Raw genomic sequence first — 14408 nt, 5'->3', positions numbered from 1 at the left:
GTAAAGTGACCAAATGTGATTAATGATGAATAGATTAAGATGGGACAGGGTGTTTGAAAAATGACTTAAGTAGTGCATGTAAGTCACTGGCTATAGTCCCAAAATGCAAATTCTGGTTAAGTTAATGACTGGAAAATCATGATGGCACTAGTGTACGAGTTCTACTTTATTTGAAATTGCTTTATAAACAATAAATAATTAGCATTTTACATCAGGACTAGTTAATAGTATCTATTTATTTCCATAGGCACTGGTATTTTACAGTCAAAGTGTAAATATAATTGACTTATATGATACAGTATTTTGCTGTCCAGAGTTGGTAACAGTTTTGCCTTGCAAATACCTTGCTGAAGTTCAGGTCCCATTAAAGGTTGGTATTTTATTATAATGCCTGGAATAACGTTGTCTGTAATAAGCATGTCTGGTCTTTCTGCAAAGAAGCTTCTGAACATCCTTTAGGTTGGGATTTCAGGGGGGGAAATTTGTTAATATGTTCACTCCTGCCTGACAAATGAGCATTATCGTCAATGTGGGTGCACATTTCCACTTATCCTTTTTGTAGCTGGAAAGCTTTATGAAAAATAAATTAATAATGCATACTAAATTATGTCTGCAAGAGACATTTATGTATATATTGCTAGCTTCAAGACTGATTAGATTTACATTTCTTTAAAAATGATTTTTTTCTCGTACATCCATAACGCCTTTAGAATGCACTGCATGATAGAAAAATGCAATCTTGATTTCAATTGAATACCTGGAAGGAGTGTTTTTCCTCCTATTAATATGTACATGTGTTCCCCTAGAGTTTGAGTTATTTTTCCTGAAAGAGACTCTTCTCTTGAATTACCCTGGTCCAAATATATGCCTTAGGATGCAAAAAGCAGTGAAGTAGATGTCCTATTATCATAACTTGAAAGAGGTCCATTTAATAATAGCCTGTATTAAACAAGAGTCTGCTAACTATACAGTAAAGAGTGTTTTTCACCAGACAACATAAACCATATGTTTTAAATGCAGCTAAAAATGGATGCAGTGTGCTATTCCTTTCACCTCAGCCTGCAGTGTATTACTTAGATTTGCAAGGCATAGCCACCACTAGTACTTAACACTGCTGAAAGAGCCACCCTTCAAGGCTTTTTTAACCACAAAGAAAAGAGAAATATAGTAGCATCGATTGTTAAATCCTGGTGCTTGTTACTCACTGCCCGCACACAGAACATCATGCCTTTGTAGCAGTGAGGAGAGTTGGTATTTATCAGGGTTCAGAGCTAGTTCAGCCACACACTTGACAAATTATTTGTGGAATTGTTGTATTCACAGTCACTTAAATAAGAATCTGTCAACACAAGGCTGTGCTTTGTTGCAGCAGGTCTCACAGTTTTTCCTGTGCACTCAAAGAATGATGGATTGGAGGTAATGCAAATTCACTACCATTTTATATGCTGGTGCCTTCTTCATAGACAGGAAACATAGCTCAGTATCATCTTGTAAAATGCCTTAACTGTAAAGGCCTAGTTCAGTGTTGAAAGTGGTTTTTAAAAATGGTATGTTGGAACAGGGAAATGTAATTCAAATATTTTCCTCACGTCTCATTTTACAGACTGCTTGTTGGAGCAGGTGTGCATTCAGATTTTCCCAGGCTAAGTAGGACATATGCTTATCTGTGCTTGGTAATTAAAACAAATTAATAAATACAATTATTTGATTTTATGGCAACTTAAAAGTTAATACTTCTTAAAGGCATGTTAAATTTAAAGGCCTCACACAGAAGGAAAAAAAAATATGCCCATTTAAGTAACTCAGTCTGCTTTGCTGATAGTAAATTCATTTGTCCAACAAAAAATGCCTATCTGAAAGCTCTGTAACCAGTTCCAAAAGGTGTAGCTCACAGGTAAAACCCACAATCTGCTGACAGAAACAGCAGTTACAATATGAAGTAAAAAACCTTATCTGTGCTGGCATATATTTTTTTAGGTTGATGTCCAAAACTGGAATGTTTTGCTCAGGACTAAAGGCAGCTACAAAACTCGTGCCACTTTCTACTCCAGCAGAAGTCAGAGCTTTTCCTTGCCCTGCTTCCAAGCCCACAGGAGCCCACCAACAGCCTGGGACAGCACTGGGAGGGATGTAGGAAGGTGGAGGCAGCCCTTGAGGATGTCAAAATGAGTAAGGAGAAATGATAGCAAGCACTGGATGAGGCTTTTCTGGAAAGTTCTGATCTCGGTGGAATAAATGGAGTTATGGGCTACTTAAGTTATATCTGTGCCTTTTTCTTTGTGGTTGTTCAGGAAAATGGATCTTTCTGGAGTTGGAAAAAGCTTGTCTGTGCAGGAGAGGGCTTTCTCAGAGGCTCACTTCAAGCGTAAGGAATGAACTTGCCAGAAGTTAACACAAATCTTACCTTGTACTACCTCAAATTCAGAGCGCGTGTCTTTGATATAGGATAATAATGAGGGAATTCCACAACGTGTATATAAAAATGTTTTCCTAAAAATCAACCACAAATTTTTGAGAGTGAACATATGAAGAATATAATTCACTTGGCTCAATGCCCTAATGGGAGGCCCAGATCAGTGTGCTGTTGAAACCTTTGTAGATTATAACAGGTCCTACTGAAGTCGGGGAATATATTTCCATACGCTTCAGGGAAGCCAGATTTTAACCCCAGATACTCTGAGCCTTAAGATCTGAGCAGACTCCGTAAATTTCAGTGCGTGCTCAAGATGTAAGCATTTAGCTCAGCTGCACATTGGGGCTGAAGGAAGCTGCCCTGGCACCCTGTCTGCTTTCTGGGTAGTCTACTTTGACTTGCTCAGTTTTATTCTGTTACAAGGCCTGTATTTCTCTAGAACCATTAAACAACTTTGAATTTCATGCCTGTGAAGGGTGTGAACAGGTAGCTCTGCAAGGTAGACCCCTGATCCCCTTCATTTACCAAGGCATCCAAGTGCAGAGCAGGGGCTGCTGCTCCTGCAAGTATATCTGCAGAGATATCAGCTTTCACAGAAGTATTTGGAAACATTTAGATGACTTCATTTTATTGAGAAATGCTGGTAATACAACATTGAATATAAATTAATCTGCTCTTGTTAGCCTAGCAGAGATGTACAGGTGCCTCCCCCTGTGCCTCTTTACCTCCAGCACTGGCCTGTGTCAGCACTGTGGTACCTGCTGTAGGGACCAGGGCTACACTGACCTGGTGGCCTGGGGCACTGTGACCACAGACACCTCCATTCTGGCTGGAGAGGTTGGCCGTGACATCTTTACCATGTGGGCTCTCTTCAGCCTTGGGGAAGGCATCTGTTCAGCAGAGCCACTGCAAGGGCTGTGCTCTGCAGCCTCCCAGAGTATCCAGACTTTATAGTATTTCCCCCAACAGCCTTTCAAAGCACTTGGAAGCTCGATGAAATTTCAAAGACTACAGATTGACTTACAGTATGGGATATAGTATTTTCACTTGCACCTAAAAACGCTGTTGTGCGGCCAAAAATTCAATCGCCAAGAAATCACACATGGTTCACAACACAGCTCTTTGATAACATTAAAAGTATATGTAATATTTTGAAATCACTGGCCAATTATTTCTAATAGTTTCATGATAATTTATGTAGAGAATCTCTCTGTTGGATATGTTCCTGCTTTGGTCTAAATGTATTTTTGAACACTCTGTCAAACATCCCCATTTGGCACCTATTTTGTTTCACTGAATTTCTTTAGTATGTCCAGATCTCTTGCCAATGTATTTGCAGAACATATTTTGACAGCTTTGTCACCAAATTTGTTACTTCTTGTGTTTGGAATGTGTATCAAATCGCAGATATTAATGCGGGTGTTTCTTTTTGGTATAGACTCAACTGGATAATACCTTTGTCTTCTGTGGTGATGAATATAATAAAGTGAGTGAATTTTTTTTATTAATTTCACAAGTTATTAAGATTTAAAAATTGCAAATGTCATAGATGTATTGGTTTGTTTTTGTGTTTGCAGCTAGAAGCATTCTGAGCAGAAAACTTTAAAGAGCTGATATCACATTTCTTATTTGAGCTTTATAATAGAAATTTTATGTATGTGAAAGCTGTAGCTTCTCCCTCCCTGTGCACACACATACACGTGTGTGTGTGTATATATATATATGTATAATTTTATTTCATTATGCTCGGATTAACTAAACTATTGAATTTCAATCTGTTGTGCTCTTTCATGAAATAGTCTTCCTATTGAGTTTGTTGGAGCTGAATGAAAATGGTGTATTTAAGGCTGATCATAATCTTTGCCATCATGTTTTTCTTAATATGGTTTTTCTAGATTAAAAGCGATGACAAGATAATGCCTGTTGAAATATAAAGGTCTTTGCTTTGTGGGTCTGCTGCTAGAAGGGGGGTGGCTGAGCTGGCCCCCCTGGCACATCATGTCACTTGTGACTCAGAATATTCTGAGCTGGAAGGGACCCACAAGGATAATCAGGTCCAGCTCTTAAGTAAATGGCCCATACAGGGATATTTTGAACCCACACTCAGTGTGTTATCAGTACTCTACCGTAACCAGCTGAGCTGCTCTGGGGGATGTCCCAGCCACACAGTCCCTGCAGCCCTGCTCTGGCTCTTTTTCCATGGCCTGGCACAGCTTAGGGTCCTTTACCCTCACTGGGTGTGTGCAGACCAAGAGAGCACCCTGGATCAGAATGAATGAGCAGCACATCCATGCTGGTTTTATCTATTGTCCAGAGAAGAAGGCTGGAAAGGTTTAATGAATTAAGTCACCTTTGACAGTTGAGGCTAAATGCATGTGGAGGACCTACATTAGAATTCAGTTTCAATAAGGCCATAGCCCCTGATTATTCTTGCTCTGTTGTGGATAGTTTTGTTGTTGGAAATACCTTTGGTCACCCTGAAACATGATCTCACACATGGAGCATGGTGCAGGTCTAGGTGACAGCACTTTCTGAAATGGCAGGGTCCCCCAGGAACACTAGAAAACATCTGCCTGCCTCTAAGGGTTGCTTTTTTGGGCCACTTCCTCAGTTCTTTAAAAGATGCTGTTCAGCTGACACAGAGCTCTTTGATTTTTTGCCCCTGGCAGATTGGTTGTTTACTGTGCTGAGTAACACATATCAAGTAGTAGATGAATCCTGAAACAGCTGGGTTTGCTGCTGATAGTACCTCTTCCTCCTATTTTTTGAAATGGAGGGTTTGATTTTGAAATGTCAGTGGTCTTTCTGAATTGAGAGATATTGCCTTTTACAAAGATTTGATCAAAATTCCCAAGTAGTAACCAAAAAAATATCAGTTACTGGAATTATGTTGTATAAAAATGCAGTTGTGAATCTCAAATAGCTCTAGAATAAAATCCAGATTATTTTTCAGTGGAGACTGTCATATTACAGCCTTAGAACCTGTACCTTAATTTCAGTTACATCTGTAGACTTCTGTATTTCTCTTTTCTAATTCATTAGGTTTATAGATAGTTGTATTTGAACTAGAAATTAATTTTTTAAAATTAGATTTTATCTACTGTCTTACAAAGAAGATGGTATGTAATATGAATGGAAAACATTCCCCATACAGTTTAGGCTTTAATTCTGATCCTGTGGTCCTATACAATAATGTCTGACTTTTTGAGCAATTTCTTCTGCTTATCTGAACAAGTTGACATACAGACTACAATCAGGGCAGACACACAGTTAGGGCATCAGAGGCTCTTCATCAAAAAGAAATTGTATTAAGTTCAGACAACAAGAATCAGATATCTATTCTGTGTCTGTACTAATTATAGCATATATACTGCATTTTTGGGTAAATTATTTCTCAAGTCTGAAGCCCAGCATCAGCAAGGGCAGCAATCCTGTGCCAGCTGCTAACATTCTCCAGAGAAATAGGAGCAATAGGCCACAGAAAGAGTCTGATCATAACATACTTTTCTTGCCATTAGAGAGTAACATAATAGCTGCTCTGCTAGGTTCAGAATACCAAAAAATTTCCTATAAAATAATGGAGGCCAGGGCAAGATGTGGAATAAGTTAAAATTATAAAGAACAGACTGACCTGCCATTGATTCCATTTTCTTTTTGGCTAGAAATTTTGCATCACAAGATATATATTTTGCTTGTCAGGTTTACTATTGACTTTCTTTGTTTCATTGAAATTCTGAATTTTTGCTACTTGTTGAGCTTTTTTGATGCAGTGGTAACACAACATAAATCAAACTCCCTAATCCACACAAAGTAAATCATCAGCTGTTCTGCATAATTTTGTTTGAGTGTAAGTAGAAGACTAACTCTTCCAGACAACTTCTAACAGATTGCTAAATACGCAAATAATTTGCTTATTAGAGGTGATATTTATCAGAAAAACTCAGAAGAATGTATGCAGTGAAATATATCTATGGCCATATGAAAAATGAAGTGACCTGTTGGAGACAGCCCGTAGCTCCTGAGGAGCAATGAAATGCTTAGGGAGGTTCCATGAAATACATGAGATTGTTGTGTATATATAAAAAGTAATAATGTCATCTGGTTTTTTTCTGTTTCCTGTTGATTGACTTTTATAGCTTGCAAGCATTATGCTGGATTGTAAATTGCAATAAATTTAATCAAGAATTATTTTATTCAGCCTACTAATGAGGAATAATAGCATATGTATCAATTAGACATGTCAATTTGTGTGAAGAAATAGATTTACAAAGGGATAGTAGGTAAAAAAATATCATTGGTATCAATTCACTTCATTATTTTTAATTTGCTGTGAATATTGAGTGCTTCCAACATAAAATCATTCCTCAATTAAAATAAAACAGCTGTACTCCTATCAGCTTTTCCTTGCTTGTTGTTGCTTACAGATTAGCAGTTGTCATTGGCTTCAGTCTCATGTAATTTCATTAATTTGTAACCATAAATGGATAGAAAAAGAAAATAATAATAAAAATCTTTGGCTTGTCGATGTACTAAATATTGTGTACAAATTTTTTTTTCAGATTGCACTGAAAGGGCAGAACTAGTGCAGCAGCAACACTTGGGGGATATCAGGACTGTGACAAATGCCATCCACTCTGTTCTCCAGCATCAGCAAAGCCACTTGTGAGCACTTTGTTCATTTGGTACTTTTTTACTGCTCTAGAGTCCCTGTCTTTTCTCCTAGGTGATCTGTGGTAAACCTGATCCCCCAAATGTGCACGAATCCTGGAGTGCACTGCTTTGTAGCTTGTTTTTGCTGCAGGAGGAACGAGCCCCTCACCTTCCTCTGGTAGCGAGTCACTGCTCTTATTTAGGGTTCCAGGATATCACCGAGCATGTTCGTGTCTTTGAGTGACACGTGTAGCTCTGTGGTTGTCCTTATTTCTCTTCAGATAGATCAAAAGGCTGGCAATAAGAGCACACAGAGAGAAGCATGAGACTTGCAAAAGCTACTTTTGCAAGCCCAGATGTGAAAATGTGGAGCATAATTTCTTCTGTTAACTTCTATTTTTCTAGTAGTAAGTTCTTAATGGCCTTACAAGGTTTTAAATTGGTCTACCTTACCTTGTTATCATCTAACTATTATTTTAATGGAAAGTTTAAAAATATAAGTGTGTTTAAATGTGCGGTATATAAGATGTATGAAACAGGCAGGAAGAATCAATAATTGTGTGTTTTATATTTTAATAGAAAATAATATTCTCTCAGATGACCGTGGCTTCAAGAAATGAAGGCTAGCTGTACTTCTGATTATTTTTTTTGCAGCTGTTGTTGCAGGTTTCAATATCTTGAGGTCCTTTTGATTAAAGGCATTTTATCACAGTGTATTTTTATTATTTTTTTGTTAGCAGGGAGAGTTTTTTGATAGAATCCCTAAGAGAGGACTCATGTTTGTAGGGAGACTGAAAACACGGAATCTGAATCGTAGTTAACAGTGAATTCTCTATTACAGGAAGTAAAAGCTTATGAATATTTTCCTTGGCTCTGAAAGTGGATGCTGACACTAGCTTGTATTGGAGAATTTTAACTAATGATTACCACAATACTTATCTGCTAATTTGTTTCTCCATGTCTGGAATCAGTATGCTAAATATGTGTGAAGTTTTTGGAGCTCATGCTAAAATTTCAACAAGCCAAATACTTATCTGCATTTCGCTATTATTGAAATAATGATAGTAATAATAATAAATAATAGTAAACACAGCAACTGTTTCTTTTTATGTGTTCACTCAACTAAAGTAGGAGATCATCGTATAAGCTGAACACATCTTCATTATTTTGATAAATATAGATTATTGTCATTTAACACCAAAGGCTAGTTAGAAAAAAAGCCTGTGTGAGTTTTTTAATGCTGCGCTTTTGAATAGGTATCTACATATTTCAAAACAGAATAAGAAGTGCTGATTACCATAGACAATCCTAACATACAGATAAGATATTTTTAATCTATAACAGTATCTACACCAGGATTTGAACTGATTCATTTATCTCAGTTAATATATCTGTGCAAACTATCGTTTCTAGATTGATGCCAAACTTCTTGGGTGATGTTGAAGAATTTTCCCAGTTGTACACCAAGCATGAGAAAGCTTTCAAATTGTGGAAGAAAATGACAAACAGGAAATTCGTATTACAGGCTTGATTGCTGAATTTCTTAAAATGTAAATTGTTATGAATTGGGATACTGGTATTTACAAATAAACTTAGTTTTTATCAGTTAATTATCAACAGTCACTGTCAATCATTGTTGTATTTCCTGTTCATATGCTTGAATCTGTTAAAGTTTAAAGTTGTCTGTGCTTTGTGTCTTTTTAGTGCTGGAATTATGTTAAGCAATATGGTTGCCTGTTTAACAAATGTGATCATTGTTTTTATAAATATATGGAAAACTGGATATTTTTACTCAGTGAGCTTATTTCTGTATGACATTGTGGAACAATAAACTTCAGAATACTCAGTGCACTGAGAGAGGCTCAAGTTAAAGGATGGCTCTTATGGAACGAGAGGAGGCTGCAGCATCGTTCAAACATTTTTTGTGCTGCTGAGCTCCTGCCTGAGAGCTCCAGTCACTGCAGTCTCCAGGGATATTCCTGAAGATCTGGCTGCTGTAGCTCTGTGACTCTTTTCCTTTCTCTTTCTGCAAGGATTCATCTCTGTTGTCCATCCTGGTAGTCTCTGGTGCTGGCTGGCCTCTATCGATGCAGCCAGATGGCTGCTGGGCCCCTTGGCACAGGTCAGAATGCAAAACCTCATTTTTGTTTCTCACAGGAGAATCACAACCAACCATAAACTCACATGTTCTTGCTGGAGAGCTGATGCTTCTGTTACTTGACTGTCGTAACAGCTAAACCTTAAACTTACAATATTATAACATTCCCAATATGCAAATTGGCTTAATGGGATAAGGACTCAAATAATAAAAAGAGAGACAAAGTATTATATTTCTTTTTTTATGCCCTTGTAACACATTCATCATTCTTTTCATGCAGTAAACAGTATTCTTTGAATCACACAAAGATCTTTTTAAAACCAAGGTTGAAGTTAATTTTATCAGCCATGTGTCTTAGAAAGTACCCTCCCTGTTTGAACATTATTTCTCTGTGTAAAGCTATGACTGAGTTTACAGGCTTAGCAAGGCCTTAAGTGATTTGCTTTATACAGCTATTCAGCGTTGCCCTACACACCAATAATCCTCTAGTATAATAAAATACATGTCTTTCCTTCTTTACTAGAAGTTATAGAGAAGTCTTCTGATCATCCAGCTATGAAAAGCACCATGACTGGTTCTGCCCAGAAGCTGCATGAATACATGTGGAGCAGAAAAGTTGCTCTTTATAGCCAGCTGTAAAATTCTTTCAAGCCCTGTGAATGTTCAAGCCTGAGAAGGCTTTTCTCACCAAGATATAGATGAGCTTCAGCATACCAGCCTTCAGCAGTGTGGGAGTCAAGATTTCACTCCAAGCCTATGCTTTACTGGTGAAACTCAAAGTCAGCCAACCCATTTCAAGAAGAAAAATGGAATTTTATTCCAGTAAGTGTCCACAGAACACACTCTAGATTTGACAAACGTTGTAATTAGTTGCTTTTGTGTGTTTAGTACACAGTGCAAATGCTGTAAAATGTTTTTCACATGATGCAACATTGCCAGCAGATAATCACTGGAGCAGTAAACCAAAAGAATTTGTGTATATCCTACAAGCTGCAGGAGGATAAGAAAATGTAAACAAAAACTAACAGCTGAATTTTTCAGATGATACCATTCCTTTTCTTTTGTTAAACTGATTTATTTTTAAATGTTACTTTTTGTCAGTTTCTCTAGAAATTGATTAGAAACACCTAAACCAATGCTGTGAAAATGCTTTTGTTTCTGTCCTAGTTTTGACTGTGTGAATCTTTTTAGAACATTTTCAGTTTAATTATGCAGCACTAAAAATTGCAATTAAACTGAATTTGCAATTGAAACTGCTCATTTTAGTTAACTGTCAAATTTACTATGGCGTTGTGAAATAGGGGCCTTTATTATTATGAGGTGTTTTGAAAAAAATGACGTTTTAAAGAGGAGAAAAATGTCATATCCCTCAGTCCTATCCCAACGAGCCAAAAATTTAAGGAGCTACCCAACCAGTGAAACTGGTAACTCTCGAAGCACAATGGATTTTTTTCAGGTGATGTCTTAAAATATTGGTAAACCACAAGTATGGATGGTATTGAATAAAGTCTTCTTTTCGTGTATTTAATATCTTTTGTGAAATGTGTTTTTCAAAGGTAGGTGGAAGGCTAAAGTTGCTTTAAAGTAGTCTAGTGATAATCTACTTGTCTTAGGGATATCTGACATGCCCTGTTTTGCAGGATGCTATGATGCAATTTGATGGATATTATGTATTATATGAGACTGTACAAATCTTAATATCTCTGTTCCTCTGTTTTAGCATGTGATGTACAGCTCTGTGTACATAGAGCAGCTCAGATGAGTGTCTGAGACTACCCTTTTCCTCTAAGCCCTAGGCATTTTTATCACTGTGCCAATAAAAGGAAGGGGATTTATGGGGTACTGCTTTTTAATTCGTTCAATTCTCTGTTCATTGTGAGGTTAATGTTGTTGATCTATTTTTCTCTTGAAACAAATAAAAACAATATGTGTTGACACTGACTTTGACTTTTGACATGGGAGATAGAGGTCAACATTTAATTCTATATTTATAGACTATATGAACAATATTATCTGTATTAAAAACTGTTCACTCAGTCCTTGTCATTTTACAACTTAGTTCAGTAGCTTATATCACATTGAACGTTTTCTCCAACTCTGATCAAGGTGCCATCATTCACAGCACTTCACTTAAGGGGTTGTCAGCCTTTCCATTAAAAACACCTTTTTTCAGGGGTTCATAACTTGACTAGCTAAAAAAAATTACACCAAGACTGACCTGGGGCTTTATTTTAAGCAAAATATACGTAAAAATATACCTCAGTCCCAGAACCCAAAAGCCAACAATGAACCCAAATAAAGTGAGGAGCTGACTCGTTTGGCACATATGCAATGGCTATTTTTATTTAAGAAAATGATGTGATTTATCAAGCAGGTATAACACTGCTTAAATGTTTAACCATTTCTTTTCTGAAATGTTCTTGGCTGTGTATAAGAGGTGCTTGTCTGTCCACTTTTAGGTGCTTCATGCCCCAACTACTCAGAAATTGGTTACCAGTGACACAGTTAATGACGTGGTGATTGTAATGAGTGTGTGTGGTAGAGCTGTACCTGTGTAAGCCCCCTCACAGAGGAATTTACACTTCATGAGGGTGTTGTTCCTCTCAAATGAAAATAAGAAATTATTCCTTTTCAGGAAAGGTGAAGGAAGGACAATCCCATTTTATTTTAGTGGATACAGAAGAACTGAAACTGTGCATGAGCATTCCTTGGGATATGGAAAAGGACTTTGAGATCCCTTCAGATCAGGTAAAGTGATTTTGCTGAGACAAATCTTTAGACTTTCTGTGCTGTTCTGACATTCCTGGGTATAAGGGACTTTGCTGATTTTTAGGAGCTAAGGATGTGTAAACATTCTTTTATTCTTGCTTTCAGGATAAAGGCCTGTCCTGTACCATTATATTCAGGAAAGAAACTGAACTATCAATGCAATTATTATTAATCTGCATTTTTTTTAGAAATTATCCAGTCTTCTTTGAGTCAATGGCAAGAAATTTGAGATTAAAGTTGTCTTGCTATGCAAACAGCCAGTAATATTTTCCACAGGTCGCTTTTTTCACCTAAGTATGTTTTTCCTTGGTAGTAATAAGAGCAAACAAAATGGAAAAACCCATACAGTTTAATCTATGTGATTTTAAAATATCTTAGCATGTACCATATTTATGTAAAAAAACCCCCCTAAAATAGCTATTGCAATCTGTAAGTTTTTGAAATATGTGAGGTTTTATATTAATATGCATATACATTGGTCCATCCTAACTGCCAAGGTATTTTAAGTAAGGTTTCTAGAAATTAATATGCATTTTTAGAGTGTTCTGTAATTCATATATCATTCTTGGAAAGCAGAGAATCTGCCACATTTTGTATGTGACTGCCTTAATCAGGGCTGTGAAACTGAAACATTGATGGATCATGTTACATACCGGGCATCTCTGAAAAGTTTTTCATTAAAATGAACTCGTAAAGACTCTTAGTGCTTGTTTCTCAGCAGATGGCAAGAGGTGTTTATTTGCCTTATGGAGTTCTTTCTGTTTATATACAGAGAAACGGAGATGATAACTCTGAAGGATCTGGTTAGTACTTGTAGGAATATTTAAAATAGATATGGTTACTATTAGCACTAAAAGTTCAGTTATACACTACTTTTTAAACTAATTCTACCTTTGCATTAAAACTGTTCCAAATATTGGACTTTCTTGGAAAAAAATGGAAATATATCTTCCTGCTGCAGAATCTAGTGTCATAAAGATTTTAATATAGGGGCTTTTTTTAATAGTCAAATCTTTTCCATTCAGTATCTTTCTTCTCACTGCCTGATTCGCTGTTAAATAGCTCCTGCTCTATTTCTGGCACTTTTGAACTTTATTTCTCTTTCCTTGTCCTTTTTCTTTCCATCTGTTTGTTGGTTTCATTGTCTCTTAGCTGCCGTTCTCCATTATTATATCCTTCAATCTGCAAATCCTCTCCCATATGTGCTCTTGTCCTTCCCTAGGCCTCCTGCCTTTTGATTTTTTCCAGATCTCATTTCCTTTTCACCTGATCTGGCTTTATTCAACTCTGCTCTTGTCTATCTTTCGGCCTGTCTCAGGCCTCCTTTTTTTCCTTCTGTCCAGTTGTGAATCCATAAACTAAACAAGACTTTGGCAGAAGAAGTCAACAAATGTGGTGTTCAGACCAGAACTTGACAGCTGGAAAAGGAAAAGGGGGATGCAAAAGCCAAACTTTCGATTAGACTGGTGTGAATACTTTTTAATGAACAAAACATTCATTGAATGTAACCTCTTCTGCTTTCAAAGTTTCCTGCAACAGATTGAGACATTCTGTATTTTATGTAGTTAATATTATTTGTGAATTTTATTTGAACATATTCCTGATATGTTTGTAACAGTTTATGCAAGGAACCATGCTTCATACTGTCTTGGGCATTTGAAAGGATAGAAAAAGTTATTATTTGAATTTCTGGCTTGGGTGAACTGCAGAATTAGGAATTGTGCAGATTGGAGACTTCATCAGTATAAAATTAAAAATTCATAATTATAGTTAGGGAATTGAAATTTAATTTAAGGTGTGATTTGAAGTTAGAATTTGTTTTTTCTAGAAAGATTTAAAGATCTGCCAAATATTATCACATCAAATGACATTTTAAGTCGGAATGGACCAAATGTCAGTTATTTTTGCCAAATTCCTCTAAAATTCCTGAACAAGTAATCTTACTAATTTGCAGACTGCCTGCTCTCTCTAAGTTTGGTACCTCGCATCTGTGCTAACCAAAAATAAAGCTTTAAGTATTTGACTGAGTTGAGTTTTAGGTTTTCTTTGCTGTTCTGCTTTACTGAGGAGGGAAGCACCACATTTGCAGGAGTGCCTGCACCGTGGCAGTGTCAGCACATTTCCGTGGGTCAGGGCTCATTAGGAGTACATGAACCTGTAAATAACAAACATATCAAGACTCTGTTCCCCCTAACCTGACAATATCAAAAATACCTAGAGACAGGTGAATTTTGAATGAAAGCTTAAAAGGCTAATCTGATCATTGCATACTCTGTACACAAACCCCTGGTTAAATTGTGTCCCCTCCATCTGAAACTACTTCAAAATGCCTGGTCTTGTTTTAAATAAGTAAAATTTAAACCCTAACATTGTTTCTATGATAACAGCATTTTAGTTACAGCTCCTAATTAAAAAATTAATTCCCCAGTCTGAAGGCGTCAGAGTGGATTACATTCTTTGTTAAAGGAAAAAAGAAAG

General features: G+C 36.7%; 1 long non-coding RNA gene across 1 annotated transcript in view; it reads left to right on the top strand.

The window, feature by feature from the left end:
- Nucleotides 1–14408, top strand: part of LOC121664346 — a 32294-nt gene that overhangs the window by 5515 nt on the left and 12371 nt on the right. The window contains exons 1-5 of the long non-coding RNA XR_006015963.1: nt 1–2169; nt 3852–3899; nt 6973–7075; nt 9685–9983; nt 11797–11909. The exon at nt 1–2169 is cut by the window's left edge and continues 5515 nt beyond it. This is a non-coding gene — a long non-coding RNA (uncharacterized LOC121664346). The remainder of the gene's footprint in view (nt 2170–3851; nt 3900–6972; nt 7076–9684; nt 9984–11796; nt 11910–14408) is intronic.

Source organism: Corvus kubaryi, unplaced genomic scaffold, assembly GCF_017639235.1.
Source record: "Corvus kubaryi isolate FWS band 111438036 unplaced genomic scaffold, C.kubaryi_AGA036_p1.0 37300, whole genome shotgun sequence".
NCBI lineage: Eukaryota > Metazoa > Chordata > Aves > Passeriformes > Corvidae > Corvus > Corvus kubaryi.
The sequence above is the reverse complement of the archived record's forward strand: the minus strand, read 5'-3'. Positions and strand labels throughout refer to the sequence as shown.